The following is a 27,149-nucleotide window of genomic DNA, read 5'->3' on the forward strand; positions in this document are numbered from 1 at the left end:
GGGCGAGGACATCAGCAAAAACTACTCGGCCATTTCACTGGCACTGTCTGTATCCGAACAGATCATGGCGTAAGCCTCATCTGCCGAATAGAAATGTGCAGCCATCTCAATCTCTTTCATATATATATATAACAGAGGAGATGGGAGGACGGACAGGAAGACTGGGGTGCCACTGGGAGTGGGATAAAAATTGATTCTAGATTTCACACAAGTTTCTAACAGCAGAAGCTCTGGCACTGTCAGCGCCGAGCTTCTCCTCTGATCGGGCAGGAAGGGCTGATATTTCAGCATCTCCTGCGCAGTCATGCTGTGAGCGGTCAGTCAGATTGACTGCCCGATTACAGCGATCTGGGTGCGGGGACCGACAGCATGGGTCCCTGCCAGAGGCGGAGCTAGGGATTCAGCTCGGGGGGGAGAAAAATCTGAGTGGGCCCCTAACCGGTAACCCTGATTACAACTCAGTTGGTATACTCAGTGGCAGTAGCTCTGGGTGGGCCCCCTCAAAGCAAGGGGCCCGAGGCAACAACACCCTCTGCCCCCCTGGTAACTACACTACTGGTGTCTGCACCTCTTTCCGTGCCTCTCAGCTGTCATACACATCTGCCGGCGCTGAACTATCACTGGGTGTTTGCAAGTTTTACTGTCACTTTACATGCAGGACGGACACTGTCCGTCCTGGTGCGGAAACTGACACCCAGCCATGATGGACTGTGTCCGTCATTAGACGTTAAGGGGTGAAATGCAACTCTCACAGATTGACAGCTGCATTTATCAGTTTAACAGCAGCAGACAAAGCTCCGCTCCTCTCGATTGTTCGAGGCGGATTATGGCTGAATATCACAAGTAGACAACATTGATTGTAATATGTTTATCAACAGCCATCGTTTTGCAGAACAAAAATCCCAAACTAGAAAGAATTAATATATTCATTTTTTAATGGTATTTATATCTAACTCAGAAAAATTAGAAAAAAAAAGCAATTGATGACTATTGAAGTTCAAATGTCCAGCGCCATATCCATTGCTGGGCAGCTCTGATTATAAAGCACTTGTAGAGATTCTCCAGGTCTTGGAAACTGTTCTCAGCGCAGGTCGGGGCCGGAATTCACGGTTTTCTTCCACGATGTGTCATGCCTGTGTAGAAGCGATAAGTCGCCTTTCTCATTAACCTGAAAACAATTAAAAGATGTTTTTTAAAAACTTGACAAAAGGTACTGGTGATCAAAAGAATCAAACTCAGAGAAGGAACTTCAGCATTGTATTCCTGGTCATCAGCTGAAGGTGAAATAGACCTGAAATATTGCATTATATATTGTCTACAAAGAAGGCCAATGTGGAGATTGGAAATAGGAAGCTGCCAATAATAGTGTAATGTGAGATAAATGTGACATGAGCCATACGGCTATGGTGAGAGCACTCACAATAGATCTATACGGCATGCCATGTCAGAGGGGCTCATCTCGCCCGTCAGACTGGGTGTTGGAGATTCCTCCGCAGCAGTAGGCTGATAACTTTCATCATTTCCTTCCTTTCTCAGACAGAATTTAAAAATTGTGCAGCAAGAAAAAATAATAATTAGAACAAATAAATGCAGTAATAAAACCGATATTGCATTTCTTCTGTTATGACACCTTGCTCACACTGTCCTCGCTGTTGCACTTCTTGAAAACAAGAATGATTGGAGGAAAACCACCGAAATATTTACCTGGAAAACGCCCGTCAGAAGCTTTGTGTCCATCAGAAGAGGTGGATTCTGAATGTTTGCTGTTCGCTGCTTGTGATGAAGACGTAAACTGATTGTCTCCCTACACGGTGGTGGAAAAAGGCAAAATATATAAAAGTATTTAATCTTTAAATGATAAAACTCAATAAAAGACTAAATTAGAGACTCCAGATTCTCAATATTGTAAAATTCACTTTTATTATTGATTGCTGACAATACTGGAAGATTCGTTCTTACCTCCATCACAGGTGGATGAGATGACAATATTTAGAGGAATCTCACTGTTCCAATAATGAACCTGAAAATAGAAAGAAAATAATTACATCCAACAAAGCGTAAACTCATAGAAGGTTTTCCAGAGCATTGTAGATAATTGCTGGGAATGGTCAATCATTCCATAGCCAGCAAGTTATGGGAAATGTAACCGGGGCTTATCTGGAACCTATGAGGACGGATTCTGGATCTTTACCGCTAATTGCTGGTGATGAACACAGATATTCATTGTCTCGCTACTCAGGGGAAAATATATAAAAGTGTCTCAACTTTACATTTTAAAGAAACCAAATTAGAGACTAAATATTCTGAAGAATAGTTACATGTTTAGCTGCTGGGTAGTTGTCGCATTCGTCCTCCGCACCGGCGGCATTTACGTTTATTGCCAGGTATTGGTCTAAATCGTCCAATTCTGCAAAGATAAGAGGAATATTGGTTACTGGACTGGAATGAACGTTCATTAACACCATGGATTATATTAACAAGAACAAATTGAAATCAATATATTAAGAACTGGCCCAGCACAGAAAATATAACACGTAGCATCCTAAACCCTACCGCCCCCCAGACGTCAGTCCGCTCTGATAGTAGTAAAGTATGAAAGCATTCCACCAACAGAACCGCACGGACGTCTCTCCGCAGTGATTGTGTGTCCGGAGGAGATGGGTCATAAAATCCACTTACTCTTTATCACACCGGTGGCATTTGTATTTGTAGGTGTAGTTGATGGTATAATTGTGATATTCCGTCACTTTTGGCAGCTCGGGATGGATAAGGTTTACCCTTCCTGTGATAGCCTGCCATAACAAGCCATGGTGGTCTTTGCGTTCACCGTTGATTATCCAAGAGGCGGCATGGCACATCTCATGCGCAAGTGTGGATCGTACTCGCTCTAAAACAAGAGGTTATACAGTTATGACAAAATCTGAGTACACCCTGATTGAACTATTTGGTTTTACATAGCAGGACAAAATACAAAATACATCATGAGATGAACAACACGTGACAAGTCAACCGTGCCGTTATTTATTTACCGAAACCTACTTCAAAATGCAGAAGCAGAGAGTGAAAAATAAGTACACCCCATCAATCAATAGCTTTTAGAATCATCTTTAGCAGCAATAACTTGAAGTTGCATCGACGGTGTACTTTATCACACACCGTTGTTGCCTTTTGGCCTACTTTTTGTTAAATAATGATGCAATATATTTTTTTCACGTTGTTTTCTGAGATTGTATTTCCCTACTTTTAGGACTTTCTATGGAGCTGATACTTTTTTTTATTTTCTCCTGATATGTAAAATACTAGAATTCAAAGAGGGTGTACTTAGTTTTTCTTATGACAGTATGTACAATGAGTTTCTAAGATGTTCTGCATAACAAGTAGCAGTTTTTTTGCCCTGTATGCAGGTTGTCTTATGAAGCTGTAGGATGGATGTGATGTAAAACCTACCGGCAGAATCGCAGACTTTTTCGGAAAGCTCAATATATGAGAAGCGGCGGTTGTTCTGCAGCCTATTACAGCATTGGCCGGCTGCTGCTCTCAGCCTCTTGCTCCACAAAATGTCCATTTTCAAAGGGAGCTAAAATAAAGAAAACAAATTCCATTACATCTGTAAACTCTTTGACCCCCAATCTTGCAAAGTCCCCAACTCTCATATGTGATTTACAGCACTGGTCTACTTGTATGGGGCACGGGGTCTACCGAGAAGTCCAAGATGTGAGAACAAAATAAAAATAACCTTATTCTAAAATGTCCAAATATCAACTAAATGTTTCTTATAAATAAATGTAAAAATCCTTTGAACGTCAAGCCAAAAAATACTAATCTTTTTGTCTCTGCATGGTGGATCATCTAAGGTTTCCTCTCGTCCCACAGATGGGAAGAGGGTGACGGCATTCACCAAACTAAGTGAGATTTACCTGAGATATTCAATAACTATATTACAGAAACATGACAATGGGGTTAGGAATCTGCCTTTCAGAAAGTTAGAGCCATTTTTCTTGGAATTGATTGTTTAAATGGGGAGATAATAGAGAAGTCATGTATCACCCAGAAACCCATGACAAGATGTGATACCTTATTATCGAAGACTGTCCGGTTGTACAAGTTGTACAGTCGCTCCACCAGCTCCTCCTTATTTTCCTGGAAGTGGGTAACATAGATGGAAGGAGGAGAAATAATTTCTTCCAGGAAACAGCCGGGGATGTTACATCGTGGTGTCCTGGCAAAGATAAGAATCATATATAAATCCACAGGAAACATCTCGCCTAGTTCATGGCTTTATATAGAGGTAGATGGATCTAACTTACCTCTCCTCTGTAGCGGAGCTCTCCTCGCTGTCAGATGGTAAATGATCTGTACAGAAATATGGAAGAGTGAAAATACTTTTTATAAGGCTCAAATCAGACATGTTAGTATGCAGGCCCGTACTAGAGAGGGGTCTATAAATATAGAGTGTAGAGGACTAATAAGACTATGAATATGGGATCCGACCAGAGCAGAACACATAGCTGACCAGACCACCAGAAATCCACAGGATCTTCCCTTCAGATCAGGATCTGACATTATAATGGGGTTCAGCAACATCAGGGTCCATAAACTTTCTCAGATGTCTATCCCACCTGTTACTCAGGTAATATATCCTTAGTAATGTTGTATGTGCTCAGTACAAGATCAGAAGTGAACATGTTCTCAATGGCCGGAGGGTGGACCCTCAAATGGTAGGGGCCCATTTTCACCTCATTTGCTGATTCATGGTAGCCTCCATGGTTTTAATGGAGATGTGGGATTCCTTGGTGCAGGGATTTCTCCATTGATGTCTATTGGGTTTCCAAAAAGACACAAGCAAATGTACTGCACATCTGTAATAAATTCTCTAAGGATAACAATGGCCATAAGTCAACATGGCGGTGACTTGCTCTCCCAATATGGACATATCCGAGACACAGGATCCACACCAATCAAGCATGCGTAAAATAGGATTACCTCTGTAAGGTATCTGTAATTTAACCCCTTAACAACCATGTACGACGCTCATCAGTAGAGAATGAATGGAGAGGGCTAAGGAGTTGAGCCCGCCTCTTTCATGGCAGATGATGGTTGTGTCATTCAGCCATCATCTGCCTCTGACAGCCAAGAGTGGATTGGAGCTCTGCCTGCTTCTGTTAACCTGTTAAATGCTGCTGTCATTCTCTGACACCGGCATTTACAGCACATTTCCCAGGTGGCTCGCTGTTCCAACTCCTGATCAGCGCCCTTGTAATTGTTAGATTTGGAAACTGACCTGTGACAGTACAGAAAAGTAATTGTTACCTCTACAATAACATAAACCTGGATTGTGTCTAGAAATGATAACTTACTATTATACATGGAAGTTGCTGCTCTATTGGAATCATCATCATCATCAATAATGATGTCATCGGAGCTGTGGAATAAATGTAACAGGTAATGAGCCATCATTAATCATTAATCCCCATCTTGTACTTAGTAATGGAGGAAACGTGTCTTACCAGGTGGTACTGTCCGGACCATGATCTGTTGGTGGTAAACTCAGATCTGTGGGGGAAACACAATATAACTCTCTTATTAGAATATTGTAATAGCAACGACCGAGGCTCAATATCAAAAGAAATAAATCCTAATAAATTATCCAGTGTTTCCCTATAGGTACATGGGGCAAAACAATCACCTTCAGCTCCAGTAATCTGCCCTGTACATGGCCACCATGAGAAGCAATCCCCAAATCCCATTTCTGCCTGACTTTATAACGCCTGCATGAATATTCCTGACCAAATGCTGAACAGAAATGTTTGCTATAAACTCTACCATAGACGACTAATAACGATAAATCCAAGCCCTGACCACAATGTGCAGGTGATCTGCACCCGGTGACTACAATGGCTTATTAATACCTCAGAGACTTCACTAGATTAGGGTTACAGTACCTGGTAAACTCGGAGTCGGGCCCGAATTGAAGCCAGTGGTGTTATCTTGGCCTGGAGACCTCGGTATTGGCCTCTTTCTTCGATGAGACTGAAAAAATGGCAAACATGTCAGATAGAATCTATAACCATGAACATCTCCAATCTATAATCTTACCCCATATTCCACTGATTACAGGTGGGCAGCGATATGAGTGTGGTCTCCATTGTGCTTATTCCACGTACAGAGTATAACGGGGGTATGGGACACTTATGGTTAGGCTATGGATAGGGGCGGTGGTGACATTTATGTGTCTTCATACAATGTTATGTATCCAGTACATGGACATATTGTCACAAATATTACAAGTGACGCAGTCTTCACTCTGCAATCATGATCCGAGTTATCGCCTCATCTACTTGGAGCGCTATTTTCTGTCCCACCATCTTTTCTTGAACTTTTATCCCAAATATTTTTTATTTATTTAAGAATATAAAATGATACTCACCTGATGTAAATCGTCATCATCGCTGCTGTCCTCGGTATCACAGAGAACTATAATACTCTTAAATCGCTTTCTTGGCATCATATTTGCACAAGTCGCTCACAACACTCCTCTCTCCACAAACGCCTACTAAAACCCTCAACGGAACCCTGGGTGACGGGGCATTCTATAGCCTCCAGCCCATTGTGACATCATTAGAATGCTGCAATTGTTTGCTCATTTTTTGAATTTTACAACTTTATTGTACAAAACATACTGTAGAGATACAAAAAGAGGAAATCAGATAAAAACAACAATCTTCCTAAGGCCGGGTCACACTTGCGAGTGCAATGCGAGACACTCACGAGAGTCTCTCGCCTCAATACTTGGCACTACCGCTGGCACTCGGGACCGGAGTGTGCGGCTGCATGTATTTCTTTGCAGTTGAACGCTCTGCTCCGAGCCACCGGTGGCAGTGCCGGGGATTGAGGCGAGAGACTCGCACACTTTTCTTTCATTGCACTCGCGAGTGAGACCCCGGCCTAATTCCTTCACTCACAACCTTTTTCTAATTGTTCAGAAAAAAATAATAATGAAAAACCCACATAAGCAAATATATAAAAATAAAAAACTCACTGATGTTTAAGCTGTTGATTATCTCTCCCCCGAGGTTTAATGCTCTCCACATTTTTTTTCCAATTGTTCACACAATTTTCAAAATTCTGAGAGGAGCAAAACCACACCGTCATATTTTATCACTCTCTTTAGTAATTTCTTCTGTTCTGTAATGCTCCATTTTTGCCTTATCCATTTCCTAACGAAATCCACTCTTGTGATATAAAGCCGCCTACTTAAAGGGAACCTGTCAGCAGGATTGTGCATAGTGACCTACACACAATGTCAGGTCGGTGCTGTTATACTGAATAAAATGATGCCTTGGTTGATGAAAGCCGTCTTGTGGCTGTTTCTTAATCTTTATTTTCAGCTTCATATTATTGAGATTCTCGTGCCCTAGGATGGGGTTCATGTATGTGGTGCTCCGATGAGATATTCATAATGCAGACTACTGACCCCCCCACTGATCTCTGACTGCCCTGCCCCGCAGTTTGCATGATAAATGCGCTTCATCATAATCGCATGGTTACTGTGCACTGAATGCCTTTTGCAGATTTACTTGAGCGAGGGAAAAAAAAGAAAGTCATTTTGAGAATGGCGCCGGGGAGCCTGCGCAGCAGCAGATATCGGTTTGTATAGAGATCCAATAGCTGCTGTTGTGCAGGTGAGGCCATGTGCACACGGTGCGGATCCTCCCGCGGATTTAATGACCTGCATTTTTCCTGTGGATTTCTTCCTTTTTTTTGCGGTTTTTGTGCGGTTTTCCACTGCGGTTTTCCACCTGCGCTTTTGTAGAATGGAGCAAGTGGAAAACTGCAGCAAAACCGCAGAAAAGAAGTGACATGCACTTCTTTTAAACCCGCAGCAAATTCGCACTGATTTTTCTGCACAGGATTTTTTTTCCCCATTGATTTACATTGTACTGTAAATCACAGTGCGGATCTGCAGCGTTTCTACGCGGAAAAATCCGTGGCGGATCCGCAGCAAATATGCATCGTGTGCACATATCCTGACGGCGACGCCATCTGGCTGGAGAAGAAAAAATGACATTGTAGCAGTTATAGCTGAAAATGGCACACAGTAATGTGGTTGTGGATTAGTAAGGCAGACAGTGTAGAGGCCATACACCATAGGAGGCTTATTTAGGGCATAGTATGGACAGATATCTTTGTGCAGAAGGCAATCTAGTAACACTTTGACTTTTAACGTCACCATGTGGGGATGTGCTCCAGAAGATTGGAGAAGAGAGAAGTCTGCAGAGAACAGCTGTGGATGTGAAAAGTCATCATGGCATCTGGTCAAGATGGAAATAAGAAGAAAGAAACCACTCAATCAGAGAAGATGTCACCTATTAGGTACCTGGATGTAAACATTTACATATGCCTGCGTTTCATCAGTATTGTGGTTCCTGCATGGTCCGCAGTCTGATAATGACTGATAACAACCACTCCCAGCATCTCCTTATCATTGTTTAATACATATTGGGAGTTGTTGGTTCATGAGATCCAAATGTATATGGTTCAACAAAATACCAAGGTCAAAGTTGCATGTTTAAGGAAAATTATAAATGGTGTTAAAAATTATATAATAAGCCTTATCAAAGCACAAATGGACAATATAAGACAAATAAGGAAAAATCGGATATCAAATCATCACAACGAAAAAAAAACTGACGAAGGCAGACGTCGAAACGCGCGTCGGGGACGGGCGCATCCTGGGGATCTATCGCACATTGGCATAAGATATTGATTGAGTGCAATTTTTTGGCACATGTATATGTTCTTTTCAATACAGTTTACTTGCAGCCGCATATATGACTAATTGTCATTGGCACCTCTATTTAGAACCTGCCACTGAGCATTTTTATTTAAATGGATATCTGTTGTGACATATATTTATCTCTGCCCACATGGCTATCTACACTAGTCATTTGTTGAATTAGTGATATACATTTATGCGGTTGTGGGCCTAAGCCCACTGTCTATGAATTCGTGCATATTGCACTCTATATATGTATTGGTCTTTACAAACTTGTGCCTAAGCCCACTGTCTGTGAATTTCTGGACATTGCACTTTTCATATATAGATTGGTCTTTACAAATTTGTGCTTTTTATGAATGATTTTTTCACTATTTGCACTTTATGATTATGTATAATATCAGTATATCAATTTTCTTATTTTTTGTGGCTTATTAATTCTTTTTACAACCATATTGCATCCTATATAGCCATAGTACATTGAAGTGCATAATATCTGTGCAATAGACTCCTTGTGTTGCCCCTGTTAGCGTGGGTGGTCTGGAGCGGGAAACTCCGAGAGTGGACCCTCTGGACCGTGGCACCGAGGGACCCCGGGCGAGCTGCCAGGTGGAACCGACCCCTATACAGGGACCGTTAGGAGCAGGCCCAGGGGTTCGAGTACCACGGTAGCCGGTACCGAGAGGGGCGGCTCTGGATGGACCGGAGTAAGACTGAGACTGGAGTAGGACGGCAGGAGCACTGAAGGCAGGACTGGAGTAGGACGGCAGGAGCACTGAAGGCAGGACTGGAGTAGGACGGCAGGAACACTGAAGGCAGGACTGGAGTAGGACGGCAGGAACACTGAAGGCAGGACTGGAGTAGGACGGCAGGAACACAAGGCAGGACTGGAGTAGGACAACAGGAACACCGAAGGCAGGACTGGAGTAGGACAGCAGGAACACAAGGCAGGACTGGAGTAGGACGACAGTAACATCGGGATGTCTGCCAAAAACAATGAAAAACGAAGACTCACCAGCATGGTTGTTATAAGCGAACTCTGCCCAGGGGAATAAGTTGACCCAATCGTTCTGGTGGGCGTTAGAGAAGTGACGTAAGTATCCCGTAAGCGTCTGGTTGGTACGCTCTACTTGTCCGTTGGACTGTGGATGGTAGGCCGAGGAGAAGTCGAGGGAAGCGTTCATGAGCTTACAAAGCGAACGCCAGAACTTGGAGGTAAACTGAACCCCTCGGTCAGACAGAATGCGTCGAGGTAGTCCATGAAGCCTGAAGACTTGATGAATGAAGATTTCGGCCAGCTCTGGCGCTGAGGGAAGACCGGGCAGAGGGATGAAGTGAGCCATCTTGGAAAAACGATCCACCACCACCAGAATGACTGAGCAGCCCACAGAGCAGGGTAGGTCGGTGATGAAATCCATGGCAATGTTCTCCCAAGGAACCGTAGGGACAGGCAACGGAAGCAACAAGCCGGACGGAGATCTCCGTGGCACCTTGTTTTTTGCACAGGATGGACAAGAAGCCACAAAGTCGAGTACATCTTGGCGAAGTGAGGGCCACCAGTAGTGACGTTTGATAAGGTCAAGGGTCTTCTTAGTTCCAGCATGGCCGGCCAGTTTGGAGGAGTGCCCCCATAGAAGAACCTTTTGCTTGAGATTCTCTGGCACAAGCGTCCTGCCAGGTGGAGGAGTAAGCCAGTTCACTGGAGCCACGGTGATGATTCTAGTGGGATCAATGATATGCGACAGTTCCTCCGTGGATTCGTGTGGTTGGAAGACCCTGGACAGGGCGTCGGCTTTGGAATTCTTGTTGCCAGGACGGAATCGGAGCTCGAAATCAAATCGGGCAAAAAATAAAGACCATCTGGCCTGGCGAGGGTTTAGTCTCTGGGCAGACTGGAGATAGGCCAGATTCTTGTGGTCCGAGAAGATGACAAAAGGATGGACGGCTCCTTCCAGGAGGTGGCGCCATTCCTTCAAGGCCAACTTGATGGCCAAAATTTCCCGGTCACCGATCGAGCAGTTGCACTCGGATGGAGAAAAGGCCTTCGAGAAGAAGCCACAAGGATGCAGGCGACCGGAGGCGGTTCTCTGGGACAGCACCGCCCCGGCACCAGTCGAGGAAGCGTCCACCTCGAGTACAAAAGGTCGATCGCTCTCAGGGCGATGAAGGACCGGAGCCGTGGAGAAAGCCCGTTTTAGGTTCAGAAAGGCCTCCTCTGCCTCAGGAGACCAATCCTTGGAAGTAGATCCTTTACGGGTGAGCACAGAAATGGGTCTTGTGATCGCGGAGAACTGGGAGACAAATTGCCGGTAATAGTTGGCGAACCCGAGGAATCGTTGTATCGCCTTCAATCCGACGGGGCGAGGCCATTTGAGGATAGCAGACAACTTCTCGGGATCCATCCTTAGACCAGCGTCGGAGATAATGTAACCCAGGAATGGCAGAGAGGTCTGTTCAAAGAGACATTTCTCGATCTTCGCATACAGACGGTTCTCCCGAAGGCGCTGACGCACCAGGCGGACACACTTTCTGTGGGAGGAGAGGTCCGGCGAGAAGACGAGGATGTCGTCTAAGTACACGACCACACAGGAGTACAAGAGATCCCGGAAGATCTCATTGACGAACTCTTGAAAGACTGCAGGAGCATTGCAAAGACCGAAGGGCATGACCAGGTACTCGTAATGGCCATCTCGAGTGTTGAAAGCGGTCTTCCACTCGTCACCTGCACGGATACGGACCAGATTGTAGGCTCCTCTGAGGTCCAGCTTGGTAAAGACCCGAGCCCCTCTGAGACGGTCAAACAGTTCCGGAATGAGTGGAAGAGGGTACCTGTTCTTGATGGTAATCTCATTCAAGCCCCTATAGTCAATGCATGGCCGTAGAGTTCCGTCCTTCTTTTTGACGAAGAAGAACCCGGCTCCCGCGGGCGAAGAGGATTTCCGTATAAAGCCTTTGGCGAGGTTCTCTCGGACGTACTCGGGCATGGCGGTGGTCTCTGCGGGAGACAGAGGGTAGATTCTGCCCCTTGGGGGGGTTGAACCGGAAACAAGTTCAATTGGGCAGTCAAACGGCCGGTGTGGAGGGAGGACCTCCGCTTCCTTCTTATCAAAAACATCGGCGTAGGAGCTGTAAGCTGGAGGAAGACCCGGGAGGCCTGGAGGCGACCGTGGAGCGGCCGCCAGGCGGACAGGAGTCAGACAGAGAGCTTGGCACGGGTGCCCCCAGCGGAGTATCTCCCCAGAAGACCAGTCGAGAACAGGCTGATGAGTCCTTAACCATGGAAGACCGAGTAGAATGACGTGAGAGAGCTTAGGTAAAACGTAAAAGGCTATTTTCTCTCGATGTAAGGCTCTGATTTGCAACTCCACCTCTTCAGTGACCAAGGTGACGGTCACCTGTAGCGGTTTGCCATCCACGGTGGCAATCTGAATTGGGTTAGAGTGACCACAGGAATTTGGTATTTGTCTACCTCTTCCGGCGGAATGAAGTTACCCGCTGAGCCCGAATCCACGTAGGCCACCTCGGAACCACGCCTCCCCCCTGAAACCAAAAGCACAGAAATCGTAAGGGGTTGAGAGGAATCATCATCACCTAGGAAGGCCTCTCTTGCCTGACCTAGGTGGAGTCGTTTCTGTTAGGGTCGGCGGAACGCACCAGATATAAATAATAGGAGGTGCGTTCGCCGCCCGGGGTCCACCGTGCGGTAGGTGACAAGACCGCTGCTAAGTAATGGCGGATGCACCGAAAGGTGAGGTACTGCGCTCGGGTTAACGTCACCCGAACGCTAAGTACGGCTCTGTTCACACACATAGTCGATAAGACAACAGAGTTGTATGAGGACGCTGGCCCTGTTTACTTCACAGGATACCCAGCGAATGACGCTGCAACCGCAGACGCCAAGAACGCTGCAACCGCAGTGCGGCAATAACTATCGCTGCTGAGCGACGGCGCCGGAACGACCGAGCACCGTCGGACGCTAGTGTGTCGTGCAGGAGGCACAGTGGCGTGTAGCTGGCCACAACCTGGAGCTGACGACCCAACAATCTGTCACCATTCGTAATAACTGAGGGAAGGAGTTTCAAATGAGTCAGTCACCAGTCCATGCATCCATCACCATACACACACAGCATAATATGCTACACTAGCGCATGGCCGAGCCGCCATGCGGGCTTTTTATAGCCATGCGCTTCCGGGACCTTCCAGTACTATAGGAAGGACCAATCAGATTCGAAATAGGACCTGCACATGTGACCCCTGCTCTCCACTGAGAGGACAAGTTGTGGGCATGCCTAGTAGCACGGCATGAGGACTTAGCCTCGGGAGCAGTTCCCTGCAAAGCAGGTTGCGTCACCATTGCTGCACCAGAGGTGCCAGCAACATCCAGGCTCACAGAACGAGTCAGAGGGAGATACCTGGCCAGCCGAGATTGCTGAGCAGGAGTCCGAGCGGTCGGAGAGGAATGGGAGACTGCAGGATGTCTGGCTCTGGACTCCCGCTGTGCAGTGCCAGGAATCCGACGCCTAACATTACCCCCCCCCCAGGGCCCCCTCCCCTCTGAGCCTCACTGCGCTCAAAAGCCGTGATCAGGAGCGGTGCGTGAATGTTTTCCACCGGCTCCCAGGTACGAGCCTCGGGACCATGACCCTTCCAGTTTACCAAATAAAATTTTTTGCCACGGACAAACTTGCGCCCCACGATGGCATTAACCTCAAACTCGTCAGACGATAAGTCTGATGACCCGGCAGATGGCTCGGAAAACTGGGCCATGTGAACTGGTTTGAGGAGGGACACATGGAACACGTCCGAGATGGCCAAATGTGGAGGAAGAGCCAGACGGTAGACCACCGAGCTAAGTCGGTCAAGGACCTTGAATGGGCCAATGTATCGTGGCGCGAACTTGGGCGACTCAACCCGCAGTTTAATGTTTCGGGTAGAGAGCCATACCATGTCGCCAGGGGAGAAGCTTGGAGCAGGACGCCGGTGTGCGGGCATGGGCACAGGAAAGCGCGGATGCTGACCGTAATTTAGGAGGAATGGGGTTTGACCGGTAGAGTCGGCCACAGCATTGTTCAACGCGAACTCTGCCCACGGCAGCAAGGATGCCCAGTCGTCCTGCCTGTCTGAGACAAAATGTCGAAGATATGTTATCAAGGTCTGGTTGGCTCTCTCTATCAACCCATTCGTCTCGGGATGATAGGCCGAGGAGAGATTCAGCTCAATGCTGAGTAGAGAACAGAGCTCTCTCCAAAACCGGGACGCAAACTGAGGACCTCGGTCACTGACAATCTTGTCCGGCATGCCGTGCAGGCGGAAAACGTGCTTGATGAACAAGACTGCCAGGCCCCGCGCTGATGGTAACCGGGAGAGAGGTACCAGGTGCACCATCTTAGAGAAATGGTCGGTGACAACCCAAATGACCGTGCTGCCGCTGGACCTGGGTAGCCCCACCACAAAGTCCATACCGACCATCTCCCAGGGCCTGTCTGCTATCGGCAGAGGGAAAAGAAGCCCAGCGGGCCGCTGCCGAGAGGACCTATTCCGGGCGCAAGAGACGCATGCCTCAATATAGTCCTTGACGTCACGCGCCATATGTGGCCACCAGTACGTCCTCGCCATAAGGTCGGAGGTCCGTTTTGTCCCAAAATGTCCACCCACTCTGGACGAGTGAGCCCAAGAGAGGACCTCCGGTCGCAGACGGGCAGGGACAAATGTCTTGCCCGGAGGCACAGACTCAAGGGCAACCGGAGCCACAGTCCTCAGGCTTTCGGATGGGACGATCAGCCGAGGCTCCTCCTCCTCTTCCTCCGATGACACCACGGAGCGGGAGAGAGCATCGGCCCGGACGTTCTTCTCCCCGGAGAGAAAGTGGAGGGTGAAATGGAACCGGGAAAAGAACAAGGACCATCTAGCCTGGCGAGAGTTTAGCCGCTGGGCTGTTTGTAAATACACCAAGTTTTTGTGGTCGGTGAACACCTGGAAAGGGTGACGAGCCCCCTCCAGGAGGTGTCTCCACTCCGAGAAGGCCAACTTCATCGCTAGCAACTCCCTGTCCCCGATGGCATAATTCCTCTCCGCCGGTGTGAAGGTCTTGGAGAAAAAGAAGCATGGATGCTTCCGACCTTGCGTGTCCTTCTGGAACAGGACTGCTCCAGCACCGACGGAAGAGGCATCCACTTCCAGAATGAAGGGCTTGTCTACATCGGGGCGATGTAGAATGGGAGCGCTAGCAAAATGGGACTTAATGGTGGAGAAGGCCTTGGAGACCGGTTCCGACCACAACTTGGGATTTGCACCCTTCTTGGTGAGGGCTACCAAGGGTGCTACCAAAGTCAAGTGGGGGATGAATTGGCGATAATAATTTATGAACCCCATAAAGCGCTGCACCGCTTTGAGAGAATGAGGTTCCTGCCAATCCATCACCGCCTGTAGCTTGGCAGGATCCATGGCCAATCCCTGGGCTGATATATATAGTCCAGGAAAGGCAAGGACTCCTGCTAAAACAAACACTTCTCCAACTTGGCATAGAGGGAGTTCGCCCGCAGGCGATCGAAAACTTTGCAAACTTCTCTCCGGTGTTAGTCAATATCTGGAGAGTAGATGAGGATATCATCCAGATAGACTACAACCGAGGTGGTAAGCATATCCCGGAAGATATCGCTCACAAAGTCCTGGAAGACGGCCGGGGCATTACAGAGCCCGAAGGGCATCACCAGGTATTCATAGTGCCCGTCCCTGGTGTTAAATGCCGTCTTCCATTCATCCCCATCACGGATGCGAATCAGGTTGTAAGCCCCCCCGCAGATCAAGTTTGGAAAATACCCTCGCTCCTCGTAGCCTATCAAACAGTTCTGATATCAGGGGCAGTGGATATTTATTCTTAACGGTGTTGGTGTTAAGACCCGTGTAATCAATGCAAGGACGTAATTCCCCACTCTTCTTCTGGACGAAGAAGAATCCCGCCCCCGCTGGTGACACTGACTTCCTAATGAATCCTCTTGCCAGATTCTCCCTGATGTACTGAGACATGACCTCAGTCTCCGGGAGAGATAGGGGATAGACTCGACCCCGGGGAGGCTCAGCACCAGGCAAGAGGTCAATAGGACAGTCATAGGGGCGATGCGGTGGAAGGGTCTCCGCCGCCTTTTTGGAGAACACGTCTGCATACTGCCGATAGTGTTTGGGGAGCGAGGAGAGATCAGCGGGAACCTCGATGGAGGCAACCTGAACGCACTCCCTCAGACCTCTACCCTCACATGACTTACTCCACCCAATAATCCTCCCTGAGGACCACTCTATATGGGGGGGAGTGATACCGCAGCCAGGGAACCCCTAGAAGTACCTGGTCAATACCCTCGGGCATGACGAGGAGGGATATCGTCTCCTGATGAGACGGAGCCACAGAGAGTACCAAGGGGACGGTCTGGTGAGTTATCTGCGAGGGTAGAGTGGTGCCGTTTACCACTCTGACGGTGACTGGTGTAGACATCATAACCAGAGGTATAGCGTACCGTTGGGCGAAGGCTGACGACATAAAATTGCCCTCCGCCCCGGAATCCACGCAAACCTCCACCGCCAGAGTGGAAGAATTAAACCCAAGAGTCCCCTTAAAGGACAGCTTGGAGGAAAACGTTGCTGGCTTTAGTGCGCCGCCTCCTACGGCCACTAGGCGCGAGCGTTCTCCCTGCTGCTGTGGGCACCGGTTGGCGAGGTGACTGGCCTGCCTACAAATATGACAGCTAACAGGAGCTCGAGCGGACCGGAGTCTAGATCCCTCACGGGAAGCCCCCTGACGCTCGGACGCCCGATCGGGGGATTCCAGAGGTGTAGAAAAACAAGGTGCCAACCTAAACCTCTGCCTACACTGGTCCCGTTCCAACCTTCGCTCGATGAAGCGAAGATCAATTCGGGTGGAGACAGAGATAAGCTCCTCCAGTGTAGCGGGAATCTCCCTGGTGGCCAGAGCGTCCCTCACATGGCCAGCCAAACCTCTCCAGAACGCCGGAATGAGGACCTTATCTGGCCACTCTAATTCTGAGGCCAGCGTCCGGAACTGGATGGCGAAGTGACTGACCATGGACGAGCCCTGTGACAGTGCCAGCAGCCGGAGCGCGGTGTCATGGGTGACTCGTGGTCCCAGGAAGACCTGTTTCAGAGTGTCTAAGAACCGCAAAGCACCCTGCACCACATGATCACCACGATCCCACAGCGGTGTGGCCCACTCCAAAGCCCTGCCCGACAGAAGGGAAATAATAAATCCCACTTTAGCCCGCTCGGAGGGGAATCGGGCGGCCAGCAGCTCCAGCTGTATAGAGCACTGGCTTACGAAACCCCTACAAGCTGCACTATCACCCGAGAACTTTTCGGGCAGCGGGAGGTGGGACAAAGTCGGGACAGGGATGGCAGTGGTCACACGGGAAACAGCCTCTGTGGCTGCCTGAACAGCGACTGCAGTAACATCCGCAGCTGAGGCTGAACGCTCGAGAGCCGCCAACCTGCCCTGCAGCTGCCGGATGTGCTGCAGCAGTCGCTGTTCATCCGCCATTACTAGCCAGACCCTGGCGCTAGTGTAATGTTAGGGTCGGCGGAACGCACCAGATATAAATAATAGGAGGTGCGTTCGCCTCCCGGGGTCCACCGTGCGGTAGGTAACAAGACCGCTGCTAAGTAATGGCGGATGCACCGAAAGGTGAGGTACTGCGCTCGGGTTAACATCACCCGAACGCTAAGTACGGCTCTGTTCACACACAGAGTCGCTAAGACAACAGAGTTGTATGAGGACGCTGGCCCTGTTTACTTCACAGGATACCCAGCGAATGACGCTGCAACCGCAGACGCCAAGAACACTGCAACCGCAGCGCGGCAATAACTATCGCTGCTGAGCGACGGCGCCGAAACGACCGAGCACCGTCGGACGCTAGTGTGTCGTGCAGGAGGCACAGTGGCGTGTAGCTGGCCACAACCTGGAGCTGACGACCCAACAATCTGTCACCATTCGTAATAACCGAGGGAAGGGGTTTCAAATGAGTCAGTCACCAGTCCATGCATCCATCACCATACACACACAGCATAATATGCTACACTAGCGCATGGCCGAGCCGCCATGCGGGCTTTTTATAGCCATGCGCTTCCGGGACCTTCCAGTACTATAGGAAGGACCAATCAGATCCGACATAGGACCTGCACATGTGACCCCTGCTCTCCACTGAGAGGACAAGTTGTGGGCATGCCTAGTAGCACGGCATGAGGACTTAGCCTCGGGAGCAGTTCCCTGCAAAGCAGGTTGCGTCACCATTGCTGCACCAGAGGTGGCAGCAACATCCAGGCTCACAGAACGAGTCAGAGGGAGATGCCTGGCCAGCCGAGATTGCTGAGCAGGAGTCCGAGCGGTCGGAGAGGAATGGGAGACCGCACGATGTCTGGCTCTGGATTCCCGCTGTGCAGTGCCAGGAATCCAACGCCTAACAGTTTCCCTGTCTCTTAGGACAGGTGCGTATATAGTGTGACAAATGACCGCAATAGAGGCACAGACCCTGTGCCCGTCTCTCTCTCTGACGTAACTCGGCCAACCTGAGATGATCTATCTGCATGGGCTCACCCAAAGAGAGGGAATAAGATTTGACTGAACGGGAGCTGGCAGACTAAGTGAAAGGAGAAACTGACCTGGAGGAGCGCCTGTCTCTCGCTGACTCCCGAGCGCGCTCCAGGAAGCGCAGGTCAATGCGGGTAGACAGCGAGATAAGGTCCTCTAAGGTGGACGTGGTATCTCGACCTGCGAGTTCATCCTTTATTTTACTAGAAAGACCGCGCCAGAATGCCCCCACCAAAGCTGCGTTATTCCAGCCGAGCTCGGAGGAAATAGTGCGAAAGCGAATAGCGTACTGTCCGACCGTGAGAGAACCCTGGTGTAAGTTAAAGAGTGACTCAGTGAGAGAGGCTAACCGGCCCGGCTCATCGAAAACCTTACGAAATGTATCCAGGAAAACCGGGAGATTCGAAACGACCGGGTCGTCACGTTCCCAGAGCGGGTTTACCCAAGACAGGGCCTCTCCCTCCAGATGGGACATGATGAAGGCCACTTTGGCCCGGTCCGAGGGATATTGCTGCGGCAGCCATTCAAAGTGGAGACTACACTTATTTAAGAACCCCCTACAGAGCTTGGGATCCCCGGTGAAACGAGGCGGGGCGTCGGAAGGGGAACACCAGGAACACGGGTAGCAGGACTGAGAAGCTGCTGTGAAGAGCAGCCGAGACAGGAACTGCAGGAGCAGAGTGTGCACGATGGAGCGAGGCCAGAGTGTCAGGAAACACAACGATCAGGCGCCTCCCTCAGGGGGAAGCGGCCTGATATGGCTCCGTCTGGTCAGTCATTGGTCCAAAGGTGCTTCCGGGTCAGGGCACAGCCGGAGCATAAGAAGCAGGAAGGAGGCGCGGCTTATGGCGCATGTGCATAGCATGCAGGGAAGGCATCGGTCGCGGGCCTGTCTCAGGTGACCGCCGCGGCCGTCGGGTGGAGAGAGGCTGCGGCGTGGGAGTGGAGGGCGACTGCGGCGTGGGAGCGGAGGCCGGGTGAGTATGGCGGAGCGGTGTAACAGCCCCTTCTTTTTGGTAATTTATTCTCACCCCTGCATTAATTGTCTTGATTTTTTCTTAATAATCATTTAATTTAATTGAATACCAAATGTACCGTATATACTTGTGTATAAGCTGACCCCCCTACTCTTTCCACAAAAAACTGGGAAAACTTATTGACTCGCGTATAAGCCTAGGGTGGAAAATGCAGCAGCTACTGGTAAAATTCAAAAATAAAAATAGATATCAATAAAAGTAAAATTACTGTAATTGAGACATCAGTAGATTAAATGTTTTTGAACATCCATATTGAATCAGGAGCCCCATATAATGCTCCATACAAAATACACCCCATATAATGCTGCACAAAGGTTAATAATGGCCCCATAAGATGCTCCATAGAATAGGACCCATAAGATGCTCCATAGATTATGCCCCCATAAGATGCTCCATAGATTATGCCCCCATATGCTGCCCCATAAGTTGCTCCATAGAATAGGCCCCATATGCTGCTCCAAAGATTATGCCGCCATATGCTGCCCCATAAGATGCTCCATAGATTATGCCCCCATATGCTGCCCCATAAGGTGCTCCATAGATTATGCCCCATATGCTGCTACATAAAATTCTCCATAGATTATGCCCCATATGCTGCCCCCAGATTATGCCCCCATATGCTGCTCCATAGATTATACCCCATATGCTGCTGCAAATAAAAAAAAGACATACTCACCTCTCCTTCACAGGGGAACAGGTGCCGGTGTCTGCCGTGTCCTCCGTCAGTGATGTTCAGGCAGCAGAGGGCACAGCGCGCAGTAACCATGTCATCGCGCCCTCTGCTGCCTGAATGTCACTAACAGAGGACGCGGCAGACAGCGGAGAGCAGCGTTGGAATGGGGACAGGTGAATATCGGGTATACTTACCCCCTCCTGGTGTGGTCTCTGCAGCCCCATTCTCCGAAGGTTTCCCTTCCTTCAGCGGTCACGTGGTACCGCTCATTAAAGTCATAAATATGCGCATATTCATGACTTTAATGAGCAGTACCACATAACCGCTGAAGGAAGGAGCCTGAGACAGTGGGACAAGCAGGGGGCTGCAGAGACCGTGCCAGAGGGGCTCAGTGTGATCTGACACCCCCGCCCCACCCCACGACCCCCTGGCATATATGACTCGCGTATAAGCCAAGAGGGGGGACTTTCAGCCAAAAAAATGGGCTGAAAATTTCGGCTTATACGCGATTATATACGGTATATGGGCCTGACTTGACAATACAACTTATTGCTGTACTGTGAAGGAGAGAACGGCTAATGAAATCAATTATTAATCTAACATAAGCTAGTTCAGACGTGGTGTGGCAAGGTGGTGTCTATATGCTGGAACTATGCCCTAGAATCCTTGGAATGTGATGAGGATACACTGAAGACCATATGTGGAATAGACTTAGCACGGACCTTATACAGACTGGTACAATGGCTCCGGAGAAGCTGAGCAATGCCCTTTTCCTGCCTATTACATGGTCTTTCGTTTATACAAATAAAGTCAGTTCTGTGACAGCACTGGCCAAGAGAGGAGCACACCTGACCTTGTGTCTGATGTCCGTCTTCTATGCATGCATTCGGCTCATATTTATCAGGTCAGGGGCAGGCAGTCACTAAGATCTCACATTACGAGGTCACCCCAACAGTACTGATGGTGGTTCTGGTGATGTATTCATGTACTAGTGATAGTTTTGGTGGTGTCCACATACACTGATGATGATGTTGTATTTATTTACTGGCTGTGGTTCTCGTGATGTATTCATGTACTGATGATGATTCTGGTGATGCCTTTATCTCCTGATGCTGGCTATTGGGCTGTATTCATGTACTGATAGTGGCTCTAGTGACATAGTTATTTACCAGTGATGATCCTGGTGCCGTATTTATGTAGATAATGATGCTGGTGTATTTATTTACTGGCTGTGGTTCTGGTGACGCATTAATGTACTGATAGTGGTTCTGGTGATGTAGTCCTGTACTGATGAGCTTTCTGGTGATACATTTATCTACTGATGGTGCTTCTGGTGCCATATTCATATACTGATAGAGGCTGTAGTGACATAGTTATTTACTAATGATGGTTCTGGTGCCGTATGTATGTACTAGTGAAAGCTCTAGTGTTCAATTTATGTACTTATGATTATTTTGGTTTCATATTGATGATGGTTCTGGTTACGAATCAATCTCCAGAACATTCATCACTACATTATACGAACCTTCATCCATACATGAATATATCACCAGAGGCACCATCAATACAGGGTGTGATAAAACACTCCGGGATCACCTTTGCTGGGGTCAAAGGTCACGTGGGTTTAGCATGAAACTCAGGTGCACAGCCGGGTTTTGGACATAACTGACGCTGGGTCAGGATTATTTCAGGTGAAAGCAAAACATACAGGAAAATAAACATAAAACAATTCCTTGCCTGTCCGGCACTAACTAAACAGGGTCCGTACTAACTACCAACTGGAGGGCTTCTCCCAGCCACCCAAACCAGCGTTACCGTAAGCACAGCTTTCACTCACAAGTGTCGCTCACACAGACAGGCTCTCTGTGTTCCCCAGGCTGAGCTACTAACACACCACCTGGCCTCCTTTTATATCCGCTTCCCATTATTCATTAGTCACCAGGTGAGATACTGACCGGACCAGGCCACATAGGAAAGGTATCTGGGCGAGATATACCTGCCCTCATCCACTATTCCTCCCTGATTCTCACAAGGGATACAGCACCAGAACTAACATGATGGGAGTAAAATCATCATATGTATCCCTATATCTATAATAGGGTCTGTTTAGCTTCTATTATGATGTCTTCCAAATGCTGGACATATTAACTGAAACCAAACAGCCCCAAGTGAGGGATGAGGGAGACTCCATTTTGGATGTACTATTCAGGCCCAATATATTGTCCAGAGATCTTCCTCCACTCCTGAAGTGGCCCCCCACTCATGGGATAATTACACAAATCCCCAAAAGAACAGAACTTCACCATTTGGTCAGAGAATTAGAGGCCACGTGTTAATGACGGCAAGAGCTAGAACCGCCTGCTATCTTTTGTGCAAGGTGGCCAACACCAAAGGAAGATCTAGACTGAGCGTCACCGACACCTAGAGATGAATTATGAGAGTACCATTGTCTCATATATTTCTAGTTGCCCCAGATACTAAGCATCGAGACTGGCTCTCCAGAACCACTTAGCCGACCCAAGTTTGGACTCTCAATATCTTTCCAGACCCAACGAACGCACTGAGATGGCAGTCGTTGATTTGAACCTCCCGCTAGGAAGTTATGACTCAGCCTAAATATTGGGATTTATTTTAGCTAGAGTTCAAGGGAGCAGAATTCAGTCCAACCCAGAGGGACAATGGCAAATATTGGAGGGGCGAGCTAGGGGTTAAAAAGCTAGCTGCACACATTTAGCCTTTGTCTTGGTTCTGCCATGGAAGCCACGTCACGTCACGTGTGGAGACGGACCAGGAGCTAACAAGGTGCCTGTGGATACCAGAACTTCCCTTATCCACAAGTGGTAAGAAACGTGGCACATACAGCTGACTGCACTCCCCATACCTGTACCCTACTTTTATCTGTACTTTTGGCTGTAATATCTGTATATTACTCTGTATTTCGGCAATTAAACTATCAATTAATCCTGGGCTGCTCTTTTATCTGGAAACCCGATTTCCCACATCCGTGAGTTCGGCTAGTACTTTTACGCTTCCTGGGTTTGGTTTCTGACCCGATATAAGCTTTTAAACGGACTGGGCTTATATCTAATGAGGAACTGGTGGCAGCATACTGTTCTGATGTTATTGGGGGATGCTGGCAGTGACTGACCGGAGGTTTTTATATATACTGTATATATATATTCCCGGACTGGGACTGGTGATATATATACAGCAATCACTGCAGAGTGCCCTGATAACCAGTAAATGACAGGGCAGCCTCTCCGGCGACTCCATAACCTAGGTGGAGTTCCCTGACTGACCTGAGGGTAAGGGGGCGCCAGAGAGCTGTGGCTGTGTAAGCTCCGTATCCCCCATCTCTCCGCTCGTGTGTTTTCCTTACAGTTCTGGTGCCGTAATTATGTAGATAATGGTGCTGATGTACTTATTTCACTGGCTGTGGTTCTGGTGACACATTAATGTACTGATAGTGGTTCTGGTGATGTAGTCCTGTACTGATGAGCTTTCTGGTGATGCATTTATCTACTGATGGTGGTTCTGGTGCCATTTTCATATACTGATGGAAGTTCTAACGACATAGTTATTTACTAATGATGGTTCTGGTGCCGTATGTATGTACTAGTGATAGCTCTGGTGTTCAATTTATGTAGTGAGGATGATTTTGGTTTTATATTGATGATGGTTCTGGTTATGAATCAGTCACCAGAACATTCATTACTACATAAATACATTGTTAGAACCACCATCCATACATGAATACATCAGCAGAAGCACCATCAATACAGAAATACGGCACCAGAACTACCCTGATGGGAGTAAAATCATCATATGTATCCCTTTATCTATAATAGGGTCTGTTTAGTTTCTATTATGATGTCTTCCAAATGCTGGACATCTTAACTGAAACCAAACAGCCCCCATTATAGTTAAGCTATATTAGTTTCCATGACCATCACTAGGTCTGAGATTTGAAATATAGGCTGTCAGGGATGAATAGAGCGATTTGTATTCTCTTAATGGTTCTTAAACAATGAATGATTCTATATCTATCTTAAAAAAAATACTCCCTGTTGAGCCACTTCTCTAAAGTACATCACATCACTCTTTATACTTTTGCTGGTATTTTTGAGTGAAAAAGGTAGAAATTCTATTGACAGTAGTCTTAACAGCTTGCTACTTAACCCATCAGAAGGAAAGGAGAGGGGCGTTAGGGGACCTGTCGCTTTAGTCTCTGACCCATTCCTTTACTTAGGGACTGAAAGTTCATCGGGGGGGGCACCATCGGCTTCATCTGCCTACGGCACAAAAATACCTTGTTCCGGCCTTGGATCCACCTAGTAAAATTCTCACCAAGCCCAAACTACTTCATTACCCTACATAGGAACTCCTGCTCCACCGTGTTCTAAGCCTTTGTGGAATTTCATGCCCAGAAGGAGTGGTGGCTCCTTCTCCTAATTGGATATTTGCAAACGCTTTCCTCAAATGAATAATTTCCTGTCCCTGGTATAGAACCCCATTGGAGCTTTTAAATGGGGGGTCCGTGAGCTTCAAGTTATGCAAATGTAGAAAACCATTCTGGTCAGAAAGTAAGTGTTGACTTCAGAGATCTGTAAACATTTGTTACATTTCACTGAGGATCCAATGCAAATGAAGAACAACTTCTTCCTTAAGGTCCATGAGCAGAGCTGACAATTCACATTTATTCACCAATATTTAGCCTGAATATCAAAATACTAACACCTCTCTAACCACTGTCATTCATGTGCGCCTCTGCCTGTGCCCTTTGTTAGTCTTCTCTTTTCCTTTCTGACAAGGGGTGTCTTCCATCCATGGTGAAATAGACCATCTCTAATTCCAACTTGTAGTGCAAACATTTAAAAAAAATTGCTACACACCAATAAAGTGGTATCAATTTCCCCAAAATAGAAATAGAGCAATGGGCCTCTGACAGCCTTTCCACTACAAGTAACCCACGAGATGGAGACCCAACTTTGAGTGCAAACATTCAAAAAATTTTTGTCACACACGAATAAAGTGGCATCAATTTCCCCAGAGTAGAACCAGTACAATGGGCTTCTGACAACTATTCCACTACAGGCAACACGCCAGAGGGAGACCCAGCTTGGAGTCTGCACATTTATAAAAAATATTCTCACACACCACTAAAATGGCATCAGTTTCCCCATATTAGAAATAGTATAATGCGCCTCTGACACCACTTCCACTACAGGCAACCCACCAGATGGAGACGCTACTTGGAATCTCCACATTTCACAAAATAATTGTCCTACACGACTAAAGTGGCATCAATTTCCCCAGAGTAGAAATAGTATAACGACCCTCTGATGCCCCTGCCACTACAGTCAACCCAACAGATAAAGACCCAACTTGGAGTACAAACATTTCAAAAAATTGTTGTCACACACCACTAAAGTTACATTATATTTTCCAGAGTAGAAACAGTATAATGGGCCTCTGACACCCCTTCCACTACAGGCAACCCACCAGATGGAGTCCCAACTTGGAATCTCCACATTTCAAAAAAATATTGTCACACAGCACTAAAGTGGCATCATATTCCCCAGAGTTGAAACAGTATAATGGGCCTCTGAGAACCCTTCCACTACAGGCAACCCACCAGATGGAGTCCCAACTTGGTGTCTCCACATTTCAAAAAATTATTGTCACACAGCACTAAAGTGGCATCATATTCCCCAGAGTTGAAACAGTATAATGGGCCTCTGACATCACTTCCACTACAGGCAACCCACCAGATGGAGTCCCAACTTGGTGTCTCCACATTTCAAAAAATTATTGTCACACAGCACTAAAGTGGCATCATATTCCCCAGAGTTGAAACAGTATAATGGGCCTCTGACATCACTTCCACTACAGGCAACACACCATATGGAGTCCCAACTTGGTGTCTCCACATTTCAAAAAATTATTGTCACACACCACTAAAGTGGCATCATATTCCCCAGAGTTGAAACAGTATAATGGGCCTCTGACATCCCTTCCACTACAGGCAACCCACCAGATGGAGTCCCAACTTGGTGTCTCCACATTTCAAAAAATTATTGTCACACAGCACTAAAGTGGCATCATATTCCCCAGAGTTGAAACAGTATAATGGGCCTCTGACATCACTTCCACTACAGGCAACACACCAGATGGAGTCCCAACTTGGTGTCTCCACATTTCAAAAAATTATTGTCACACACCACTAAAGTGGCATCAATTTTCCCAGAGTAGAAATAGTATAATTGTGCTGTGACACCCCTTCCACTACAGGCAACACACCATATGGAGACCAAACTTGGAGTCTCCACATTAAAAAAAAAATGTTTGTAACATCAGCAGCAGTAGCAACAGTAGGCACAGAAGCCACAATAAACGTGTCACAGACTGCAATAGCGCAAAATCAATGCATGACACTAAAAATGACACCATGCCTAGTCTGCCATGTCTGCGACTGGAATGCAAAAGTCATTGGAAATCCATGACTTGTTCTTCTTGATGAAAGTTAGGAAGTCTACAATTTCAGGAGACCACCAGCAGCACTGAAGACACGTTTTGAGAGAATGCTGGCTACCAAGCATGACAAAACCTCCAAGGCATGACAGGCGAGCTCAGGCCACTCTTCCATTTTTGACTACCAAAATGCAAATGGGTCCAAATTCCACCTGATGGCCTTGATATTGAGCTCGAGATACTCCTGCACCTTCCTCTCCGTTAGTCGTTTACATCATGTCAGACCTGTATTCTCTTCTGCTGGTGCATGAGCTGGTCTAAAAAATATGTGAAATGACACACAGAATTTGCTTATGCCACGTACACTGAAGCTGCTAATATTTTTCCTTTGACTACTCAACATTCCCGGGGTTGGAAGTCTATAACTGCAATGCACACTGTGTACCTCACTGCTGTCTTGGGAAAAACCACTCTTAAGATTGTCTACAAGCGTGTTTATATAATACTCCAGCATGCGCGCATCCCTTACAAGGGGGGAACGCCTCTGGCAAAATTTACTCTTGTACTGTGGATCTGACAGAATGACAACCCAGTAGTCAGTAC

Source organism: Dendrobates tinctorius, unplaced genomic scaffold, assembly GCF_039654945.1.
Source record: "Dendrobates tinctorius isolate UK_male_01 unplaced genomic scaffold, ASM3965494v1 ptg000259l, whole genome shotgun sequence".
NCBI classification, from domain to species: Eukaryota; Metazoa; Chordata; class Amphibia; order Anura; family Dendrobatidae; genus Dendrobates; species Dendrobates tinctorius.